This window comes from Bufo gargarizans, chromosome 6, assembly GCF_014858855.1.
Source record: "Bufo gargarizans isolate SCDJY-AF-19 chromosome 6, ASM1485885v1, whole genome shotgun sequence".
NCBI lineage: Eukaryota > Metazoa > Chordata > Amphibia > Anura > Bufonidae > Bufo > Bufo gargarizans.
Window position 1 is genome coordinate 345,190,221 of NC_058085.1, and position 24,966 is coordinate 345,215,186.

A 24,966-nucleotide genomic window follows, 5' to 3' on the forward strand; every position below is an offset into this window, starting at 1 on the left:
AAAAAATTATTTGGCCCAATGTATTGAATTCAAATTCAGGCTTTTTTTTACAGACACCTAACACTATCTGGCTATCTATTTAGGTACCGTATTACACTAATACAGGCACAGCAGTAACTCCAGATTTAGCTGAATATAAATTGTAGGCCTAGTATTTAGGCGCTGGATGACAGGTATACGTTTACGGACAGAATTAGACTTGGAAATGCACGGTAGCGTGTGAAGTTATTGAGGATGACCCTATCCGCACCTTCAATCTAATATACCCTTTTATGGATCGATTTAAACTTGGCCTGATACAGCAGAAACCACTGATTTAGGGAATTGCTAAGTTGGGAATGGTATTTCAACCCAGAACAAAAATAGATCCTTTGCCAGACAGCAGACAGTATTACAATTGGCTGGCCACAGCTGAAACACCAGATTTAGGGTACTGCTATTTTGGCAATTGTATTTCACCCCTCAATAAAATAGCAAGCACAGCCAAGCCCCTGATGTAGGATATAGCAACAAAAAAAAAACCACACTATTGATGGTTAAATGGACTTGGTGGCAGCTTGTGCTGGCGCACCACAAGACACAAAATGGCCGCCGATCACCCCAGAAAAAAGTGACTGAAAAACGCTCTGGGCAGCCTAAAAACAGTGAGCAATTGAATAGCAGAAGATGAATGATTCACAGCTGTAGATCGATCACTACATTATATGCTTTTGCTGAGTAAATCCCTGTCTAGTGCCTAATCTCGCCCTAACAGCAGCAGCTGCATCCTCTCCCTACACTGTTCAGAGCAGAGTGACGTGCGGCGCTACGTGACACCAGCTTAAATAGAGGCTGGATCACATGCTACACTGGCCAATCACAGCCATCCTAATAGTAGGCATGGCTGTGATGGCCTCTTGGGGCAAGTAGTATGACGCTTGTTGATTGGCTGCTTTGCAGCCTTTCAAAAAGCGCCAAGAACACCGAACCCGAACCTGGACTTTTACGAAAATTATCGGGTATGGGTCTGTGTCACGGACACCCCAAAATTCGGTACGAACCCGAACTATACAATTCGGGTTCGCTCATCCCTACTTATAATCCCTATTCTGTGATATAGCTAGACATTATGTTATTAATCATTTTCGTTCTGTAGATATGTGAAAAAACTTACTTTTATAATATGCTAATTACCTGTCTACCAGCAAGTAGGGCGTCTACTTGCTGGTAGCAGCCGCAAAAAACCGCCCCCTCCTCCTGTTGATTGACAGAGCCAGCCGCGATCTCCTCCTCCGGCGCGCGCCTGTGTTGATTCGGCGCAGGCGCTCTGAGAGAAGGAAGCTCGCCTCCTCAGCACTCCCTCAGTGCGCCTGCACCGATGACATCACTGAAAGAGAAGACGTCATCGGCGCAGGTGCACTGAGGGAGTGCTGAGGAGACGAGCCCCCTTCTCTCAGAGCGCCTGCGCCGAATCAACACAGGCGCGCGATTTTTGAAATGCTGACAGGGCCAGCCGGAGGAGGAGATCGCGGCTGGCCCTGTCAATCAACAGGAGGAGGGGGCGGTTTTTTGCGGCTGCTACCAGCAAGTAGACTCCCTACTTGCTGGTAGACAGGTAATTAGCATATTATAAAAGTACATTTTTTCACATATCTACAGAACGAAAAAGATTAATAATATAATGTATAGCTATATCGCAGGATAGGGATTATAAGTACCCAAAAAAAAAAGTTGTAAACTTGCAGCATTAGGCTAACAGCCCGGAGACTAAAGGACAATAGTCACCAATGGAGGCAGCAACAGGCACGGCCTTACGATAATGAGGGTAACCAGCAAGGAAGACTCAGAAAAGGAGGGATGGTAACACAATCCTTCTCTGAGTAGTACAACCTACTAAATCATCCAAAGGATGAGCTTAATGTATGCCAATATGTTATAACACAACCAATTAGACAAAGGACACACATGTACAAATATATAACAAATTTTATTTAAGTAATAATTATTACAATAAACCATAAACAATAATAAAAAATGAATAGCAGCAATGCAGGCAAGCGCTGCGATAAGCAGCTCATCCGTCAGACCCTGGGTACAATGAGTCTAGATAAATGGGGGAACAGGACCAATCATGTGCCGCAAAACGCAGGCAATAGGACCCCACTCCCAAAAAGTAAGTGATGGCCTCCTCCCACACATATACATGTGAAAGCTGCACATATGAGCCAAAAGAAGCCCAATAGTCCGGCACCTAACCCCAAGCCTATGGGCAGTGTGAAGAATCAACAAAAGTAGCAATATACATAATAAAAATTATAGAACATATTACCTAAAGTTGTATGGAGGCACCACTAGACCGAACCCAGGTCCGACAGAGAGTGCACCCCGACGCACGTTTCGCTCCTCCACTTTCTCAGCGGAGGGGCGAAACGTGCGTTGGGGTGCGCTCTCTGTCGGACCTGGGTTCGGTCTAGTGGTGCCTCCATACAACTTTAGGTAATATGTTCTATCATTTTTATTATGTATATTGCTACTTTTGTTGATTCTTCACACTGCCCATAGGCTTGGGGTTAGGTGCCGGACTATTTGCCCTCTTTTGGCTCATATGTGCAGCTATCACATGTACAGTATATGTGTGGGAGGAGGCCATCACTTACTTTTTGGGAGTAGGGTCCTATTGCCTGCGTTTTGCGGCACATGAAGAAAAAAGATGACTCCAGCGATGCACCAGGAAGAATTCATAGCCATCAGTCATTGGAGTCCATCCTCGGAGATCTGCGTTTGCCGGATCTTTGCCTCCAAACGGTGGACCACGGAGTGGGAAGCGGAGGAGGGTCGCCATTGTGTGGGACGGGAAGCCATGAGGGAATATCAATAGGAGGAATCCGCAGAACACCCCACAGTTCCTGCAAGTCCTCCGGGGTACGAACGGTAAGCCATCTGTTCCCAGATGTAATCAGAATGCCGAACGGGTATAGCCACCGATAAGGATCCTTCTAGGCCGTAGTGCTTCCGTGAGGGGCTTTAGAATCCGCCGCATCTGGAGGGTGGAGGGCGCCACATCTTGAAACAATTGGACTACGATGTCAGCTATTTTCACCTCTGATAGGCTCCTGGCTTTATCTAGAATGGCCTCTGTGTCTTGAAAGCTCAAAAGGCCACAGATGATGTCCCTTGGGCTTTCTGCCGGGGGAGGCTTAGGTCGCAAGGCTCTGTGCACCCGTTCCACCACTATGGATTTGGCTCTGTCCACCCCCCATAGGTAAGTGAAAAGTTCCTGCATAATGGCAAAAAGATTTTCCTTGTCTGAAGCTTCGGGGAGGCCCCGAATCTGTATATTCTTTCTGCGGCTACAGTTCTCTTGGTCTTCAATTAATAAGAGAGAGGTGTTAAGTGCAGCCCTGTGCGAATCCAAACTGCTAGCCGTAGAAGCCGCATAGGAGTGCAGGACGTCCTGGGATTGTTCAAGGGCCTCTACCCTGTTGCCTATTTGGCGGATGTCAATTTTTATGGAGGACAGATCTGCCGCGATTTGGGCCAGCGCCCTATGAAGAGCAGAATCAAAATAGTCCTTTGACAGAGGACAGGTATCGCTTACCCCTTGGTTGAGTTGGGGATCGGAGTCTGTGCTGAGGGGATCGTCACCCCAGTCTCCATCCGGCTTGCGGAGGTATGCAAGCCGAAAAGGCACTGGCTGTGTCGCCCAATCCAGGCTTCGGCTGAATCTTGACCATCTCACGGGGAATAGAATGCTTTAGGCGCTGAAAGGCAGCTTGGTAGCGGGAGCACTTCTCTCAAGCAGCTGCCATCGAGCACGGTCACGCTCCGCCCCCCACAACAGAAACCCTTTTATCAGTGAACCACTGGGTTACTGCAACTCCAGTGCAGAGTACCTATTCCCACTAGTGCCTGTGGTGAGGTGAGAATTTTTTGGGGATCTATTTATCGCTCTTGTATCCAGCTAATCAAATCTCTCTCTCATATCTATTTCATATCTATCTATCTATCCATCTATGGATTAAAAGCAAAAAAGAACTACAAGTAGCAGCATGTTACTTTCTGCACAAAGACACTCATGCAAACATTGAAAATATGTATAAATGTAAACTGCATTCAGGGAAAAGTAGAATCCAGCTATGAGATACTCTGATTATAAGCAATAGGCAGAGTGACCTATAGCTGGATTCTGCATTGCCCTGAATTTTGTAGGACAAAAGCCCAGAAGAGACAAGACTGGTCAGTCCTGCTTGATAGAAGCCACCTTGTCGCTGGTAGATAGGCCCGACATATTCTTGATATGTGCATAGAGCTTTAAATATTGATATAGTAAGTACAGCAGAAATGCAGTTTACATTTTTTCATGTTTTCAATGTTTGCATGTGTATTTGCGCATAAAGCAGAATGCTGATGCTTGTAGTCCTTTTTGCTTTTGCACTGCAGCCATGGTAGCATGCACCTGAACTCCACTTATACATAGTTTTGAGTGGTTGGTCTAACTCTCTTTTGCATTATCTATGGACCCATCCATCTATCCGTCTATGGACCCATCCACCAACCTATGGATCTATCCACCAATGTTTGGATCTATCCATCCATCCATCGATCATACAGTCTCGTATTACCTTCTCCATACTGTCAACAGTGCATGAAATTTCATGTAGAACAAGGTCTAGTTCAGATCGGTAACGGGCCTCGTAGTCCACAAACTGCACAACGCCTCTATCTGGCCAGTTCTGTGGGGGGCACTTCTGGGTCGTCCACTCTGCCTGATAGATGAACATAGCAAAGAACGCTGAGTTTATACAATGATATATACAGACGTGGACAAAATTGTTGGTACCCTTTGGTCAATGAAAGAAAAAGTCACAATGGTCACAGAAATAACTTTAATCTGACAAAAGTAATAATAAATTAAAATTCTATAAATGTTAACCAATGAAAGTCAGACATTGTTTTTCAACCATGCTTCAACAGAATTATGTAAAAAAATAAACTCATGAAACAGGCATGGACAAAAATGATGGTACCCCTAGAAAACACAGAACATAATGTGACCAAAGGGACATGTTAATTCAAGGTGTGTCCACTAATTAGCATCACAGGTGTCTACAACCTTGTAATCAGCCATTGGGCCTATATATATGGCTCCAGGTAATCACTGTGTTGTTTGGTGATATGGTGTGTACCACACTCGACATGGACCAGAGGAAGCAAAGGAAAGAGCTGTCTCAAGAGATCAGAAAGAAAATTATAGACAAGCATGTTAAAGGTAAAGGCTATAAGACCATCTCCAAGCAACTAGATGTTCCTGTGAGTACAGTTGCACATATTATTCATAAGTTTAAGATCCATGGGACTGTAGCCAACCTCCCTGGACGTGGCCGCAGGAGGAAAATTGATGACAAATCTAAGAGACGGATAATCCGAATGGTAACAAAAGAGCCTAGAAAGACTTCTAAAGAGATTCAAGGTGAACTTCATGCTCAAGGAACATCAGTGTCAGATCGCACCATCCGTCGTTGTTTGAGCCAAAGTGGACTACATGGGAGACGACCAAGGAGGACACCATTGTTGAAAACGAATCATAAAAAAGCAAGACTGGAATATGCCAAACTACATGTTGACAAGCCACAAAGCTTCTGGGAGAATGTCCTGTGGACAGATGAGACAAAAATCGAAGTTTTTGCCAAGGCACATCAGCTGTATGTTCACAGACGAAAAAATGAAGCATATCAAGAAAAGAACACTGTCCCTACTGTGAAACATGGAGGAGGCTCTGTTATGTTCTGGGGCTGCTTTGCTGCGTCTGGCACAGGGTGTCTTGAATCTGTGCAGGGTACAATGAAATCTCAAGACTATCAAGGAATTCTAGAGAGAAATGTACTAGCCAGTGTCAGAAAGCTTGGTCTCAGTCGCAGGTCATGGGTCTTGCAACAGGACAATGACCCAAAACACACCGCTAAAAACACCCAAGAATGGCTAAGAGGAAAAAATTGGACTATTCTAAAGTGGCCTTCTATGAGCCCTGACCTCAATCCTATTGAGCATCTTTGGAAGGAGCTGAAACATGCAGTCTGGAAAAGGCACCCTTCAAACCGGACACAACTGGAGCAGTTTGCTCATGAGGAGTGGGCCAAAATACCTGCTGAGAGGTGCAGATGTCTCATTGACAGTTACAGGAAGCGTTTGATTGCAGTGATTGCCTCAAAAGGTTGCGCAACAAAATATTAAGTTAGGGGTACCATCATTTTTGTCCATGCCTGTTTCATGAGTTTATTTTTTTACATAATTCTGTTGAAGCATGGTTGAAAAACAATGTCTGACTTTCATTGGTTAACATTTATAGAATTTTAATTTATTATTACTTTTGTCAGATTAAAGTTATTTCTGTGACCATTGTGACTTTTTCTTTCATTGACCAAAGGGTACCAACAATTTTGTCCACGTCTGTACAGTATATGTATAAAATATTTACTTTCTACAATACACTGAACTATATGGGAGTCCATCACGCTGAGGCTGCAGGGGGAGGGCTGGAGCCAGAAAGCTCGGCAGAGTGTCTGACATACTGACGTCAGAGCTCCTCTCTGCTCAGGGTAATATTGCCGAATGCCTACTCAGAGTTAGCTTTGGGTGGGAGCACCGCTGCCAGGACGTGTCATAGTGCCGGACACCAGATTGCCAGTCCAGCCCTGCCTGCCTATAACCGGGTCCTGTGCACATGCCCACAGAGAGGGCTCTGAGTGCCCCCATCTTGCATGCGTGCCATAAGTTTGCCATAAGTTTGCCACCACAGCCCTATAACAAAACCACTGCATAAACCTAAACATGACCCGTAAACAATAATTACTGTATACAGGACGTCTAGCAAATATATCAAACCAATATAAGCTATTCAATTTCTGTTTAGCATTATCTAGTTATATAATGGATAACTGTTATGGCTCCACAGGTTTTCTAAACTCCTGTGTCAATCAGACCAGAGACTTCTACCTAGTTTACAGTCTGTACCTATAGCATTACCAGGAAGGACAAGGAGTATAGTTTCTCAGTGTCATCCGTGAGACATAACTTCATAAAAAGAGAGGCACGACATGGGATTTTTACGACAAATAAGACTTAAAGGTAATCTATGTGATAAACTGACTTTATCCTTAGGTCTATAGCGTTGGCCGACGCCCTCAGAACTTACTTCGTTCTCTACTTTAATGTACTCATCCACACGCTCAACTGCAACAATATTGGTCTCCAGCTCTGCCGTCAATCGCACCAACCAGTCCAGTGTATGTGTAATCTGCACAATAAGAAATAAAAATATAATATATAATGATCTGAACTCAACTATATTACCGTCCTCCTGAAGGTGATACAGTTGAATAATGTGGCTGGGGCGGCAGTATTTTTTGCTGTCCTGCAGTAGTTGGTTCTGCTGGGACGGTATTCTGTGCTGCACAAGAAAATGCAGGCCCTGCCTACTTCTGTTGTTCCCACCTACTTGTTTTGGCTCATTTTCTGTCAATTTGGACCCACCTACAACATGGGGCCACTTTTATTCTTTTTTTCTAGGGCCACTTTAAGTTCCAAATATGCCCCTGCATTGAAACACTGGAGAACCAACGAGTAGAAGTAGCCAAAGTTCAGGACATACTTCTCCTCAACTAATGAAGCACATTAAAAGGACTTCTATGGGTCCTCCTCTAGCCTATGAATACTTCAGATACAAGGATATTTAAAGGGGTTTCTGCTTTGAACAATCTCTACTCAGTTCCTTGTCAAAAGGTTAATTACAGAAAGTGTCCCTGCTGGGACCTCTAGCAATCAGCAGTAATCAGTGGGGAAATCTGAAGTGCTTAGTGTAGTGTCCCACTGCGTAAATGTGGGCACTACACAAGGGTCAATTGGGTCACGTTGTTCCCCACCTCTTGTGGAACATGGTCATGGTATTTTGTATTGCATTTTAATGTATGTTGTCATGTTATCTCCTGTGTACCAGGCCTGATAGGGGTGTAGTTCCTCCTCCTAGGCAGTAGAGGGAGCTAGGGAACCCCCTAGTATATATAGTCAGGTCCAGTCCAGGGAGAGGCAGTGTGTAGTTAGAAGCCAGTGTACACTTTAGCTAGAGAGTAGCTGAAGATCAGCTTCTAACATGCAGCTAGATAGCCTAGGTTCCTAGCTTGCATCCAGGGGAAGAAGTTGCCTCCTGAAGATATCTAGCATCTTCTAAAGTACAGAGCAGAGCCTATTTTATCCAGTCAAGTAGAAAGCTGAAGGGCAGAAGGATATTTACAGCAAGAGGATTTATACCAGAGGAAGGTTTCCCTACCCAAGGATAAAGCCAGCTATAGGGCATACGGGCCTTGGAGAAAGCCAGACAGGATCTGAAGAAAGTACAGCCTGATCTGTGAGTGTTATTCCCTCTGAGTATCTTGCAAGGACTTTGCCTGCAATTTATGTGAAGCCTTCCTATTACCAAGATCTTTCATATGGAACTGTTTGAAGCCTGTACATAGTTGAACTGTTCAGTAAAGTGGAGTTCTAGTTCACTACAGACGTGTGTACCTCCATTATAACTCCAACAAATCGGTGTGCCACCGTTACCGGAACTGGCGTCACAAACTATAAGGGATCTTGCCACCGGCACGCTAAACCTACAATACCCAGGGCACCTCAACCATCACCCGGCCTGGTCCCTATATCCAGAGAGTGTCCCAGAGGATCTACATGCCAGCCTCTCCATCACTGCTGTACGCCTGCCCAGGGTATCCTACAAACTGTGAGTACTAAGAGCAACTCTCGGTCCGTTAACTGACCCCCGTGACCCTTACATTCGCTCACCCTGAAGGACTGGCGTACTGCACTTAGTTTCCCTGCAGTGACACCACTGGGGAAGTCAATCATTACAATGCAGTAAAGCAGGACAGGTCCTCCAGAGGCTTAGATTCTCTTTGTAAAAGTTATCCACTCTGGGTTTTCGAAAAAGCACAACTCATTTATCGTCTTTCTGGTTCACATTGACTCACACTTAGTGCTGCGGAAATGGATAGTCCAACAGTCCCACTGTCCACCGTGTCACGGCCTAACACAGCGAAGAGAGCAGCAAAGAACACTGTCAGGTTCCCAAGAAAATCAAGTCGAATGGCCAGCCACCTGCAGACACATCACATAATAAGGAGATTACTAGAGATTCCTCCAGATTACCTACCCATATGCCTTATCAATTTCTTAAGGTTCCTTTACATGGGACGATACAGCAGCAGATGGTCAGGAAGGAATCATGCTATCGCTGTGTATGCCATCGCTCGTCCCCATACACAGCACAATCTGCTGCGGGCAAACGATCATTTTTGTGACCTCACAAATGATCTATTACCCAATGAATGAGCATTTTGCTCGTTCATCGAGTAAATCGCTGGTACATTTACCCCACCAGATAATTGCTGTGGAGCGTTTTTATGAATGCTCGTTAGCGATTATCTACGGAATTTTCAGCCCGTGTAAAGGGCCCTTTACCTGTTAGACACAATCCAGGAGTAAACGCTCTTCTGGTTGATATCTAGGGTGTTTTTATTGTGCTGGATGAATCTCTGTTGATGTCCATAAGCTCGGATGACTGACAGACCAGAGACTGTCTCCCCAAAGTGAGAGTAGATGGGTGACCTGGTGATTAAATCTAGACGTCTCAGCTGACGTGAGGTGGCAACATAAAACTTCTGCAGGTACAATGACAATAAATTATTGTTTTAATAAAAATACATCCACAGGATTATGGGTCTTTAAGGGAACATGTAATCTATAAGAGAAATCTAAGAGGGGTAGGAGCATGACACGGTAATTTTTAGAACATCAAAGACATAATCCCTGTGTTACTGTGTAAATTTGGGGATTATTTTATAGACTGGAACACTTATTGCTCTGAAAAGGAAACTTTAGACTCCTCTGATGTTGTGTCCTTTAGATAATCATTAGTGTTGAGCGCGAATATTCGAATTGCGAATTTTTTTCTCGAATATCGCAATTTCGAGATTTCGCGAATATTTAGAATATCGTTCTATATATTCGCGAATTCGAATATTCGTTTTTTTATTATTATTATATTTTTTTCTTTCCCACTTCTCTAAAGTTGTTCTTACCTGTCCTTTGGATTCCTGGCTTCCTGGCTGCTCCAGTCAGTGGCGTTTTCAACTTACTGCTATATTCCATATTAGCTAAATTACAATCTAATCTATATGTGTATTTTACGAAATTTCGCAAATTGCGATGCGAGTAATATAATACGAAATAATCGCATGAAGATTTCAACTTAGCACTGCTATATTCCATATTCTAGCCTAATATGGAATATAGCTGTGCTAAGTTAGCACTGCTATATTCCATACTAGGCTAGAATATGGAATATAGCAGTGCTAAGTTGAAATCTTCATGCGATTATTTCGTATTATATTACTCGCATCGCAATTTCGACTTTTGCAAATGTTCTTAATATTGCTCTAACTTCGTCTCTTAGAATATTACGAATATTCTAAAAGACGAAGTTAGAGCAATATTACGAAATTTCGTAAAATACACATATAGATTGTAATTTAGCTTATATAGTGCTATAATCCCTTTTTTTTCCTCTAATTTTTTTTGCCTCTTCTGAACTTAAGTTTTGTAAAATATGTACACTATTAAAAAATATTACTATAGCAGTATATTAGCTTAAATACAATCTATGTGTATTTTACGAAATTTCGTAATATTGCTCTATCTTCGTCTTTTAGAAATTTCGTAATATTGCTCTAACTTCGTCTTTTAGAATATCCGTAATATTCTAAGAGACGAAGTTAGAGCAATATTAAGAACATTTGCAAAAGTCGAAATTGCGATGCGAGTAATATAATACGAAATAATCGCATGAAGATTTCAACTTAGCACTGCTATATTCCATATTCTAGCCTAGTATGGAATATAGCAGTGCTAACTTAGCACAGCTATATTCCATATTAGGCTAGAATATGGAATATAGCAGTGCTAAGTTGAAATCTTCATGCGATTATTTCGTATTATATTACTCGCATCGCAATTTCGGCTTTTGCAAATGTTCTTAATATTGCTCTAACTTCGTCTTTTAGAATATTACGAATATTCTAAAAGACGAAGTTAGAGATATATTTCGAAATTTCTAAAAGACGAAGTTAGAGCAATATTCCGAAATTTCGTAAAATACACATAGATTGTATTTAAGCTAATATACTGCTATAGTAATATTTTTTAATAGTGTACATATTTTACAAAACTTAAGTTCAGAAGAGGCAAAAAAAAATTAGAGGAAAAAAAAGGGATTATAGCACTATATTAGCTAAATTACAATCTATATGTGTATTTTACGAAATTTCATAATATTGCTCTAACTTCGTCTTTTAGAATATTCGTAATATTCTAAGAGACGAAGTTAGAGCAAATCACGAAATTTCGTAAAATACACATATTAGCCTAGCCATAGTCAATTAGCATAGGAATGTTGCCTTATACTATCAAGATAAATAATCGCAATACGCGAAAAAAAAATTCGGATATTATTCGCGATAATTGGAATAATTACGAATATTCGATTTCGACGAATATAACACGAATATTCATTCGAATATTCGCGAAATATCGCGAAATCGAATATGGCACCTCCCGCTCATCACTAATAATCATGTATCCAATATCTTTTATAGCTGTGTTGCACTCTATTGGTGGCTTTTCTTGAGGTCCAGACACTTTAACTAGCCCTTTAAGGAATGTAACAGAAAGAAAGAAACATGGGGAATGGAATGGTACTGGATGCCCTGGGTGAACTGTGAAAGTAGGACATCACCCCATGGAAGATGAGGAAAGGAAGCAGATGCTTACCTGGACTAAATAATACACAATGGCCAAAGGTATGATGACAGCGGCAAAGATTGGTGTAGCCAAGGAGATCACAAACAGGAGGCCGATCACTGCCAAGATGCAGATAATCCAGTTCCGGAATGAAATGGGGATGGTTTCATCCACACTGTAGATGTCCTGGAAGCAAACAACAACATATTGTCCTATTTGGCATCTTCCACAAAACGTGTCAAAATAATCTTGAACATCCTGGGCCCCAATGCTAAATCTCTAAAAGGACCCTACTTACTATGTGCCATTCATAATACAGAAGCTGCTACTGGCTGTTACATCACTTTGGATGAAACATCATGGTGGCCAACAGCAACTGGACAATGTGGTCAAGTGACATCATTATGGACAACATGTTGTCCAGCCAGAGTTTAAAAACAGGAGTGAATGGAGAAAGATGCAGAATTTCACAGATAGGTATTGACCAGTGTTTCTTACTATTTTATGTGGTGGAGCGTCTAGGTGTTTCTGACTATTCAGGAAACTCAATGTCTTGTTACTTCACCTTTACAGGGATTCTTACAAAGGTAATTTTATCTTAACATGCTAACATTCCTGCCCCAAACCTCTGAGCTCAGGCAGCTGCAAAATTTGTCATGCTTTATATTAGCAAAAACATTACTTTAAATGAGACTGAAAGGAACTGACGTTGGCAAACCTGTTGACAATGCGTCCAGTTGGAGTGGTGTCAAAGAACTGCATAGGAACGTGCAGAATATTTCGAAGTAATTGTGAATGGAGGAGCCGTGATGCACGCACTGTACCGGCAGCAACCAGAAAAGCACCGAGGAACACAAAAATACCTAAAATAAATTACATATAGAACCCATTAGTACCTCCATAGCATGTAATATTGCCACACAATAGAGGAATATGGATCAGAGACAGCCTCTTTCAGAAAGGAGCCATGATCCAATAAACAGCCTGAAGGACATCACATCCAGTCAGACATTTCCCCTGCAGCGGCCATAAAGATGAATGGCTGTCATGTATTACATAGATGGCTCAATTATTGTCTTGATAATCTTAGGTTTTATTTTCTTGGTTTTATAAAATACATAACAAAACAAAGTTACCTTGTGCCACCCCCAGGGCTCCATACACCCCGACCCGCATGTCTCTCTGGGAAGTTGGATAGCTCTGATTAAAATAAGTCACAGCATCCGACGTCCAGTCGCTGACCCAAATGTTCTGTCCGACAGAGGACGCGGTCTGTAAAGCGTAGCTCACCAATATCGAGGAAGAGTAAACCCATCCAACTGCACGAAGGTACTTCAGATACAGAGAGAACTTCACCTGCAAGAAAAGATATACTGGATAAGATTGGTAAAAAATAGAACAGGGAGGGATAAGGAGAAGTCATCCACAGCAACCACTTCTAGATCTGATTTTATTTTTCAACATGAAAGCAGAATCCAGATTGGTAGCATGAGTAACTGTTCCACTTTTCTTTTACTCAACTTTTCTCTAAATCTTACTTTGATGTTATTGTCAGAATGTATCAATCTTCATTGTCTAGTATGAGCCTTATCTTAAAGGAGTTGTTGAGGATTTTGATACTGAAGACCTGTCCTTGCCGGACCCCTGCTGATTTAATATCGATGGCCTATCCTTACAAACATTAAAGTCCTGGACAACCCCTTTAAAAAGCTGAAAAACAGATCTGTCAGATACCTAGCAGAACAGATAAGTTTGCCACAAATGCTGCCGGCAACTGCCACTAGGAAGAGTTAGTTAGATATATCTCTATATTTCCATTGCATTCAATAGAAGTACAAGTGCACAGTATGAGCAGTGAGCTCCCCCTGGTGGTGGATGCAGGCAGCCAGAATACTTTCATTGAATTCGGTGGCACAGCACTGAGCAGCATTCTGCTATCAGTAGTGTTTATCAGGTCTACACTGCTTGAATATTATGCGTGGTACTGTTTATAGGGGTACTCTCCTGGCAGTTGATGACAGAGGGTTAGCAGATACACTTTGCTGTTGTGGAGACATGACCTGCTACTATGGGTGCTGCCTGAGAATGATTGCAGTACATTTGTATCTGTACCTTTCCAGACTCCACTGTCTCCTTTTGAATCAGCTTTTGTCCTTTTGCAATTGTCTTCTCATCTTCTCCCTTGTTCTTTGCTACTTCCTTCAGTGACCTCCTTAAACTGCTATTCATACTGAATCACATAGTTGCAGGTAGAGAAGAAATCATAAATTGCAGATTAGATGGCGTGCATAATCTATGCCATAATGTAAATTGCAAATCCATCACATTTTGTGTCCTAAATCAGTCAGACTCACCTGCTAAGCTTCCTCCTGTGTAGACTGTTTTCTCTCTTAAGTGTCATTGTCACAATGTCTTCTGCTACTTCGGGGGCTTGTTCTACGGGATCTTCACCATCATCTTCTTCTGTATTGAGTAGTACTGCAAGTAAGACAAAGAGAAAATCAGATGAAGACTCAGAACTATACAACACTTTGTTGACCTTATGGCGTCAACTACTCAACCACCACCAGTGAGATGTATGGCATCAATCATAGAGCCTTTGAAAGGCCAAGCAAGGAAAATGTTTCATCAACCCAGTTAATAATCATATACTAAATTATTTTAAATTTTAGGTTTCAACTACTCTTACAACATATACAACTGAAATGATACACTTAAAAAGGGCATCCCTCCTATCCACAGGAGGGGGATAACCATCAGATCGGTGTGGGTCCTACCACTGGGACTGCCACTGATCACAAGAACAGGAGCCCTGTGCCCTCTACAGGCCCCCTGATGCTCCCCTGAAATGACTGGAGCGGCTGGTTGCACATGTAATTTCCATTAATTTCTATAGGTGTCCTGGAGATAGCCGAGTACAGCGCTCCACTATCTCCAGAACTCCCATAGAAATGTATGTAGCGTTAACTTTGGTCATTTCAGGGGAGCAGAAGGGACCTGCAGAGGGACCTGTTCTCATGATTAATGGGGTTCCCAGATGTAGGATCCCCAATGATCTGATAGTTATCCCCTATTCTGTGGAGATGGGGTAACTTTTACCTATCAGAATACACCATTAAACCAAAGAATAGTAAGGTGTACATGATCCTGGATCAACACACACCCCTGTAGTGTCCACCATTAGACAGGGGAGGGAAGAAACCCCAGAACTAGAGTGTGCCCCCCAACTGGGGTTTCTTCCCCCCCTTGTCTGATGGTGGACACTACAGGGGTGTGTGCTGTAATTAGTAAGTGAGAGTCTGATGATCTGAAGTTAAAAAGAGATGCCAGCAGTGATAAGGAGGGCGCCACTTCCTTCTTTTGGGGGGCACACTCTAGTTCTGGGGTTCCCCCCCTTCTTATATGACAGAATAAGGGTACTTTTACACTTGCAGCATGACGGATCCGGCAGGCTGTTCAGCCTGTCGGATCCGTCCTGCCGCTATTTCGCTGGACCGCTGCTCCGTTCCCATTGACTATAATGGGGATGGGGGCGGAGTTCCAGCGCAGCTCATGGTGGTGGGAGATCTAGGATGGGTGTTCGGGTGGGAGCTCTGGAAAGGGTGGTGCGAGGCCCGATAGATATGTGGGGGTGGGAGATGGGAGGCCCATGAAAATTTTTTGCTATGGGGCCCATGCATTTCTAGCTACGCCCCTGATCAGGGTATAATAATGCAAATGCTTAAAGAGGACCTTTCACCACCCTCACATGCCTTCATGCATTCCACATATAATAGCAATTCTGTAGCATCTATTCTTATGTCTCTATGTTGTGCCATCCCTTTATTATTTCTACTAGAAGTTATAAATAAGTAAGAGTGCAGAGGGGTGGTAACCAGTTGGAGGTGTGTCCCTGCACAGTCTCACTCTATCCAATCAGTGCTGCCATTGTCAGACTGTGCAGGGACACACCTCCAACTGGTTACCTCCCCTCTGTACCCTTACTGCAGACTGCTAGCAATTCATTTATAACTTCTAGTAGAAATAATAAAGTAATGACACAACATAGAGCCATAAGAATAGATGTCCCAGAATTGTTATTACAGGGGGAATGCATGAAGCTATTATAACAGGCATGTCAGGAGCGGTGACAGGTCTTCCATTCAAGTGAACAGAGCTTAGCCGCGCCCACTCTAGTTGATACAAGTCGTGACGTCAGTGGGCAGGCGGCCCGGCGGTAAACAGTTGGAAGGCAGCGGCGCTGCTGGAGCGCTGCTGCCTTCTCAAACAGCTGATCGGCGGGGGTCCCGGGTGTCGGACCCCCGCCGATCAGAAGCTGATGATCTATCCAGAGGATAGATCATCAGTTAAATGAAGGTGCAGAACCCCTTTAAGTGGGAGACCTCTCTGTATCTCTGCCAGATAGTCAAGAAAGATATGGCACTCTTATATCCGGAAGACTGCTCAAACATTTGATTTTATTATATTCAAAATCAAATGTTTGAGCAGTCTTCCGGATATATGAGTGCCATATCTTTCTTGACTATCTTTCTGTATTAACCTTTTGGTGTGTGGAGTTCACACTGAGATATAGAGCACCATCCCATCCCCATTGATTAGTAGAGCCACCTCATTCTGCCAATACTCTCTGTATCTCTACCTGGTGGCTGGCATTGAAAATACTACAGTTTTTTCACTTGCAGGATTTCCTCAAATACCAAGTCTAAATTAAAAGAATAAAAATACCTATGCATTTGACATGAATTGTATATGATCTGTAAAAGAAGATACTATAATCTAGATTGTCTTTACCTGTAGGCTCTGACTCCTTGGTATTGTCTTGCTTATCGTATGTTTTGAGGAACTCTGCAAAAGCTCCATTGTTTGCCAGTAATGTTTTATATGAGCCGGTCTCAGTAACACCGCCATTCACCAACACCACAATCTCATCGGTGTGTTTCAAAAAGCTTACATTATGAGTGACCAGGACGCGGGTCTGTGAAGAGAGGAGGAGAGATAAACATACAAACACGAAAAATATAGAATGATGTGCTACATCAGACTAGTACTGTCGGATCACATATAATGACCATAAAGTGATACAGCCCTGCGCTTTCGCACATTGGAGGTGGGTGTTATTATAATGTTGGCTGATTCTTGTGAATTGATATTTCCATTTATACACTGGTTTACATCACAGAATAGAGCTGTATGGTCTTCTGTTTACCTTGTTGTTTAGTAAACCATTGGGGCCAACCACCTTCTCAAATATGTGTTTTCCCACGTGAGCGTCAATAGCAGAGAGAGGGTCATCAAGGATGTAGATGTCCGTATTCTGATATAATGCCCGAGCCAGGCTCACCCGCTGCTTCTGTCCTCCACTCAGGTTTATTCCCTATAGAATATACATTCAAAAATGATAAAATAGAAAAACTAAAACATCAGCGCCCTTTATACAGCTCCCTTTATACACATGGAAAAAGTATGTCATGAAGGGAGAAACAAAATAGCACCCATAATAGTGCCTAATAATATCTACATAAAAGTGTTATGTAATGAACACAAAACAGTGTCATAAAAAGTCAAAATATAGATATACTGCTGGATAAAATCTCCATACAGTGCCTAAATACAGCCATATAGTGGGCAAACAATAGCATCATTCAGTGTCTACAAAATACTGTCATATAGTGTACAAGGAACAGTATCATAAAAGTGCTCAAAGAATAGTTCTTTACACAGGGGCATACACAGATCTCACAGGGCTCCATTGCAAAATTTAGTATGGTCTCCCTGCCCCACCCAATTTCACAGTACGTGTCCGTCAATCCCTCCCAGGCAATGCAGAATGGAAAGCACAATTCCCCAGAATTCAGGTGAATTTATGTTTTTTTAAATTTTTTATTAAGAGGGTAACATTTTTATTAAAAAGGGTTTAGTTTTACCCACATTATCTGACTTTTATCAGTAAAGTGGAATAGGTGCTTCATAAATATGAGGCTCATTCTGAATCTCGTATTTCTCTGTATTCACACCAGACAGCTGGCATAAATTTACTGCTTCCCATTAGAGAGGAGCAAATCGAAATTGACGAAGTGGAATTCTATCAGAATTTTAGGAAAAATAACGAATAACGAATCGTACTTTTTCTAAAATGACTGCTGCACATGTTAGAACGAGGAACTAAGAACTCTGGGAACAAGGGTTGACCCAAAAGGCCATGCATGCAGCCAATCAGCAACCAGCCCTGTGATGTCACAGCCCTATCAGTAGCCTCAGCCGTCTTGGATTAAGCCATTTACGTACTTAGTGCAGGAAGAGACGTGACAGGCGCTAGGGACAGTGCTAGGAAAGACTTTATTCAGCATAGAAAACGATTGAGCAGTTCAGGGAAAGATCATTCATAGTGCAGGGAAAGCATAGGGAGGCATCATCCACACTAAGGAGAGAGGAGGGACCAATAGAGGAGTGTACAGCCTGGATAATAGGAGCAATTACTATTACACCTGGTTGCACTAATCGGGGATCCAAATTGCTCTAATACTACTCCTTTCAGGTTGTTTGCACGATATGATAGATCAGTAATTCCAGTAATCGTTGCTTGTTTTTGGGGTGAAAGTGCTGTATGATAGAACCAGTTTTGGGGTGCATTTAGTTGAAAAATAACTATTTCCATTCACCTTTGCTTCTGTACGAAAAGTCCTGTCTCATACAGCCAGTTTTGGGGTGTATTTATTGCAAATATTAGGACGTCCGTTTACCTTTCTGCGGTGAAAGAGGGGGACTTCATTATCATCATCAGGAGAAGAGTGTGGCAGCTCGCGCGTGAGGCAGCGGCTGAGCCAAGGTAGTAGCGTGACAGTGAGTCAGCAGGGTGGTGTCAGTGGAAGGTTGGGAGCCAAATGTGCCCGGGGTAGACTGCCCACTTTGCAGGAGCCTACCTGTCCAGAAAGTAGCGGTGCAGGGGTTCACAGAGGCAGCGGTAGCAGGCAGTCGGCACGGAGTTATGGGGGGAAATGCCATACTCAGCGGTGTAGCAATTTTTCATTAAGCCACCGGAGCAGGTCAACATGGCCATTTGCAGAATATGGGCAGAAGGTGAAGCATGGCCAGGGTGCTAATGTTGGCACCACATGTTGCTGGCCAGCTAAGACCTGTCCTAGGTTGCTAGTGCGGCTTATGTGTTTATGCGGCTAGACCTGCCAATAACCTTAATACAGTTCCTATGTTAAAGACAAAAGCAGAGTTATTTACTGTGACTTCATGTTTTTGAATGTCATGTAACAGTTATATATTGTGTTCACAGAAACAGAAAAGTTAATATGCCTTTAAAGGGATTCTGTCATCAAATTTAACCCCTCTAACCTAAACATATGCTCATGTCCAGACTAATACGAAGAATCCTAAGCTGGCCTTATTAAACCTCACTGTGGCTCTATTTGCCCAAAAAACAGATTTTTATAACCTGTCAATCACTTACTTAAGGTGCCCAAGGGGAGGTCCGTTAATACAGGGTGCCCGGCCGCACCCCTCGCGGCCGGGCACCGAGGTTAGGATTCTTCGTATTAAAATGGACATAAGCATATGTTCAGGTTAGAGGGGTTAAATCTGATGACAGAATCCCTTTAAGATTCACTATATGAATGTAAGGTAAGCTCAATGACCCAGCAGACACAACAGAAAGCATAGAGTTAAAGTGTTGTTACTGAGCAGGAGTCTTGACCAATCATAGCCAGCCTCACACTCAGCCTGTGTGGGAAATCCCCTGCTAGAATCATTATTCACTAGAGGAGAGGAGCTGAACAGACATTAACTCCACTAAGAGCTGAGTTTTATGGGAACAAGAGGCCAAAATAGGTATTTAGAACAGTTATATAATGTTCCTATTGTTAGTATTGTGATTCGAACTGTATACTGAAACAGTTCTAGGTGTTTACTTACAGTTCCACCAAATTACAACCAACTTGCATAAAAGCATTCAAACTGCTCAAAGCAATTGTATAGAGCAAACTGCAAACCAAGTAGAGCAAGTAGAACTATTGGTTAAACCTCAGATATACCTCTCAGAGAGATCATAAAGTGCTTAAATAACTTAAAGTGAGAGTACAGATACTGAAGAGATAAATATATCCACCATTTTATGTTGATAGACTTTATGTTTATGGACTATCTGCTATGGAGGCAGCGGTGTTATATATGAAGAAAAGTTTAAGTTAATAAAGAAGTTATTTCACGCATTTGCTGGTAACTTTAAACCTACTGTTTCCATAGAACGGCGCTAGAAGAATTACAGAGTAGTAGACAGTCTGGTTGGACTAAAAAGAAAAAAGTTAGAGGTATCAAAATTCTAGGGACACACATACACACAGCGACACATACACACAGGGACACACACACACAGAAACAGACACATACATATGGACAGACACTTATGCGATAGTGAGATCGTCAACCAACTTCTATCTAATGTGTTTGGCCACCTTTAGGGGATATTAAAAGGGAATTTCACCTTTAGTTATGCTCCAACCTTTCATTACCTTCTGGAACTTGTCCGGGTGTGCCGGGTGCTGACGCCGGCCCTGCAGCAATAGATCACAAAAGCGATTGCAAGAAGACAACAGTACGCATGCACTAATCCAATGGTGCAGAAGCTGAACGTGCTACTGGCCAAGTTGCTGCTGCAGTCCTTCCCTTTTCAAGTGGTGGGCTCTACACCTTTCAGAGAACTGATGGCTTGTGCTGAGCCAAAGTGGAGAGTCTCAAGCAGTCATTAATTTGCAAAAAATTCAATACCCAGCCCTGCACACTGATGTTGAACAGAAAGTGGGCCAGTCTTTGAGCCTGTCAGTGTCCGCTAAAGTTCATAGCAGCGCTGATGTGTGGACCTGCAACTACGATCAAGGACAATATATGTCCTTTACGGTGGACTGGGTATATATGGTTCCTGCCCAGCCACACCAGAAACTTGGCCAGGTTACACAACTTCCGCCTCCATGTTCTCAAGCTGTGGGTCTTGTGTCAATGTCTGCCTCTGCCCCCTCATCTTCCACTGTGTCCTCAGCCTCTACTGGGAGGACAATTCAGAGTGGTCCTCCAGCATACCACATGTGCAGGGCACGGTGGTGTCATGGTGTTCTGCACCCAGTTTGAATGGGCAAATGGAGTCACACTGGGGAGGAACTGCTTCACGTCCTCCATCAAGATATCGAATCCTGGCTTTCTCCTTGCCAACTGAAAATCGGAACCATGGTCACCGACAACAGGAAGAACATGGTGTCAGCGCTGCATCAAGGAGGGCTGAGCCATACACCCTGCATGGGCATGTGTTTAGTCTGGTTGTAAAGCGGTTCCTGAAGTCTTCCATCCATCTGCAAGACATCCTGAAAATGGCCAGGAAACTTTGCATGCATTTCAGCAAATCTCACACCACTGCAAAGCACACCCTCCTTAAGCTGCAAAGGCAGAGAGGCATTCCCAAACATCGGCTTATATGCAACGTTTCCACCCGTGGAACTCCACCCTACATATGTTGGATCGACTATATGAACAGAGGAAGGCCATAAATGATTTCTTGATGATACAGGCGGACAGGAGTACTCCACTGTGTAACTTCAACGTTAGCCAGTGGCAGCTCATGCATTACACCAGCAGTTTGCACCTGCCACCTCCCCACTCTGTGACTGGGCCACTGTGTGGACTCCTCATGCTGTTGCCACATCACCACTATGACGGGAACGCTATTTTCCCTGTTTGGCCTTGTTGACATCACCATTTATTTTACCCTTCTTCTGATCTCTCAAAAGGATAGAAAAATGAGACACACAACGGATCCTGTCTTTGGAGCAGCCATAAGGCCTGTATGACATGATTTGGTAGCCAAAAGCAGGAGTGGGTACAAAACACAGAAGACATGCACATATTCCATTCACATGTCATCTCTGTTTTGGATCCACTCGTGTTTTTTTGGCCTTAGCAATTCTGATGGATTACTGCTGATACCCTCTCCACTCTGTTGGGGGGGGGGGGGGGGCTCTACTTGTATCAGGGTGTAACAGAACAGGTTCTGTAGAAATCTGTGGAATAAGCTGACGACGGTATAAAAGTAGTGTGAATGTCACGCTATTTTTGAAAAATTCACTCATCTCTACTTCCCATCTATTACAAAACTGTTATGCAGGTGCAATTGACTAAAAAAGAAGCTGTAATTATGTGTTTGCCCTGAGTCCCAAGTGGTGGCTGCATGAAAATGCAGTGCTTGCACATTAGAAAGAGAAGGAGTTCAGCCCCGGGTCCCTTCCCATCCGGCCTCTATAGCAGTTGAGTGGTTTGCCTCCATTTAAGGTCCGCCACTGCCTACACAGTGTCTAAATGCCACCTCTATATCATGCCTAAAACTAAAGTGGCTCAGTGTTTAAATAACAGTCAAATATACTGTTGGGCACGAATACTCATATTGCAAATTTAAATTGCAAATATCGCTACTTCGAGAATTTGCAAAGATTTAAAAGATTGCGAAGATTTAGAATATAGTGCTATATATTCGTATTCCCGTAAAATAGTAACATAGTATATAAGGCCGAAAAAAGACATTTGTCCATCCAGTTCAGCCTGTTATCCTGCGAGTTGATCCAGAGGAAGGCAAAAAAAAATGTGAGGTACCAGCCAATTTTCCGCACTTAAGGGGGAAAAATTCCTTCCCGACTCCAATCAGGCAATCAGAATAACTCCCTGGATCAACGACCCCTCTCTACTAGCTATAGCCTGTAATATTATTACACTCTAGAAATTCATCCAAGCGTCTCTTGAATTATTTTATTGTCTAGGATTGATTTAGCATTTACTAACGAGAGCAACTTGTGTAATATCAGGAAGATACGATATGGGGTAAGAACAGTCTCGGACCACTCGCCCGTACTGGTTGAGGTCTGCATTGGGGAGAATAAGGATAATAGGGGGCTAGGATTTAAGCTGAATCCATACTGGCTTACTATTATGGATAACCCTCAGCCTATTAAACTATTGATATCCTCCTTTTGGGAGGTGAACTTCCCCTCTGCTGACATCAATATAGTATGGGACGCCCTGAAAGCATATCTGAGGGGGGTGTTTATAAGTGAGATTGCTGCAGTAAAGAGAACATTTAAGAAAAAAGAGGAGGAACTGGTCAAGGTTGCTGCAGACACAAATGAACGATTTACCAGCCAACCTTCCGAGTATAACAGGGAAGAGATGCAGAAGGCCAGTTGTTCTTTGGAGAAATATATAATAGAGAAAGCAAACCATAGAGTATTCTTTAAGGGTTTAAAATATTTTTCGGAGTCCGGACGCCCTGGTAAGCTTCTAGCCAGGATAATTACACAACAAGATAAGAAAAATCAATCTATTGTCTCGATTCGTAACACAGTGGGGGAAATTATAACAGACCCAGAAGGAATTAGAGATGCCTTTTTAAAATATTTCTCTCATACATATAGCTCCTCTCCTGGCTTGTCATCTGATCTGGCGACGCAGTTCTTGAAGAAGATTCCACTTCCTACTTTAAGTGAAGCCCAAATAGAGTATCTGGAAGAGGAGTTGTCTCTTTCGGAGCTCCAGGAGGCCTTGGGGTCTATCTCGGGGAACTCGTCGCCAGGGATGGATGGCCTTCCATACGAGGTTTACCGCAAATACAGCGATGTGATTCTCCCTCAGCTACTAGAGGTTTTTTCCCAAGCAATACAGGGAGGGGGTTTACCCTGCTCTATGATGGAAGCTCTTATTGTTCTAATTCCCAAAAAGGATAAAGACCCTATAGAAATGAGTTCCTATAGACCAATTTCTTTACTAAATACTGACGCTAAGCTACTATCAAAAGTTTTGGCTAGGAGGCTTTCGCGGGTTATGTCCACTATTATCCACCCAGATCAAAACGGCTTTATGCCAAAGAGAGGCACCCATCATAATTTGCATAGGTTATTTATGAATATTCAATCACCGGGGTGCGGTTCCCGCTCCATCCTGTCGCTGGATGCTACTAAAGCCTTCGACAGGGTGGAGTGGATTTTTCTCTGGGAGGTGATGAAAAAAATGGGATTTGGTCCGAGATTTATGTCAATGGTGCAGTTATTATATGGCTCTCCAGTTGCCAGGATTAGGATCAATGATACGATCTCTGAGAGTTTTTCCCTAGGAAGAGGTACCCGTCAAGGATGTCCTCTTTCCCCCCTCTTGTTTAACATTTATATTGAACCCTTAGCAGTTAGCATTAGGCAAGACTTGCAGGTGTCCGGCTTTGGTGTAATGGGAAAGCATGATCGTGTATCCCTCTACGCAGATGACATCTTGGTTTTTGTCCATCAAACAGAAACCACTCTCCCTCGAATAATGGATTTGGTGGGTTCTTTTTCTGCTCCGTCTGGTTTGCAGATTAATTGGGAGAAGACTGTTCTCCTCCCTATAGATGAGCTGCGAGGCGACTGGGACAACCAGCTAACAATTTCCGATTCAATAAAATACCTGGGGATTTCAGTCTCTGCCGAACCTCAGGAATTCTTACAACTCAATTTGATTCCCCTTTTGAAAAAGCTGAGGCTAAAAATTAAGATATGGCAAAAAATTCTGCCCGCAAGAGCGGATAGAATCTCTCTAATAAAGATGGTAGTGCTGCCCCAGGTTCTTTATGTCCTGCGCAACTCGCCTGTATGGATCACGGACAAGTATTTTAGATTGATAGAGCGGATGATTAATGATCTATTATGGGGGAGGAAGCGCGTGAGACTGAAGGCACTCTATTTTTCTATGCCCTATAATCAGGGAGGTCTTAACCTCCCTTATTTTAAGGGCTATTTTGTGGCCTCTCAACTTTGTTTTTTTAATGATTGGGAAAGTAGCCATTTCTGCAACAGAGTGGTGAAAGACTCAGGTTTTTCGGATTTTTTTACTGTATTGGAGTCCGATTATTTAGCAAACCCACAGACTGGGTATACACTTTTTTGCAGAATGGCTATAAAGACGTGGTTAGTTATAAGGAGCTGGTGTGGAGTCAAGGCATCACTTATTTGTACTCCACTGTGGCATAACTCAAAGCTCTTGGAGTTAGGGGACTTGCGTTGTTGCCAGTATTGGAGGACTAAGAATGTTCAGTACTTATATCAGGTGGTCAGCGGCGGACAAATCCTGTCT

At 43.0% G+C, this 24,966-nt stretch overlaps 1 pseudogene; it reads right to left on the minus strand.

Annotated features, from left to right (window-relative positions):
• Positions 1-24,966, minus strand: part of LOC122941136 — a 193,936-nt pseudogene that overhangs the window by 31,828 nt on the left and 137,142 nt on the right.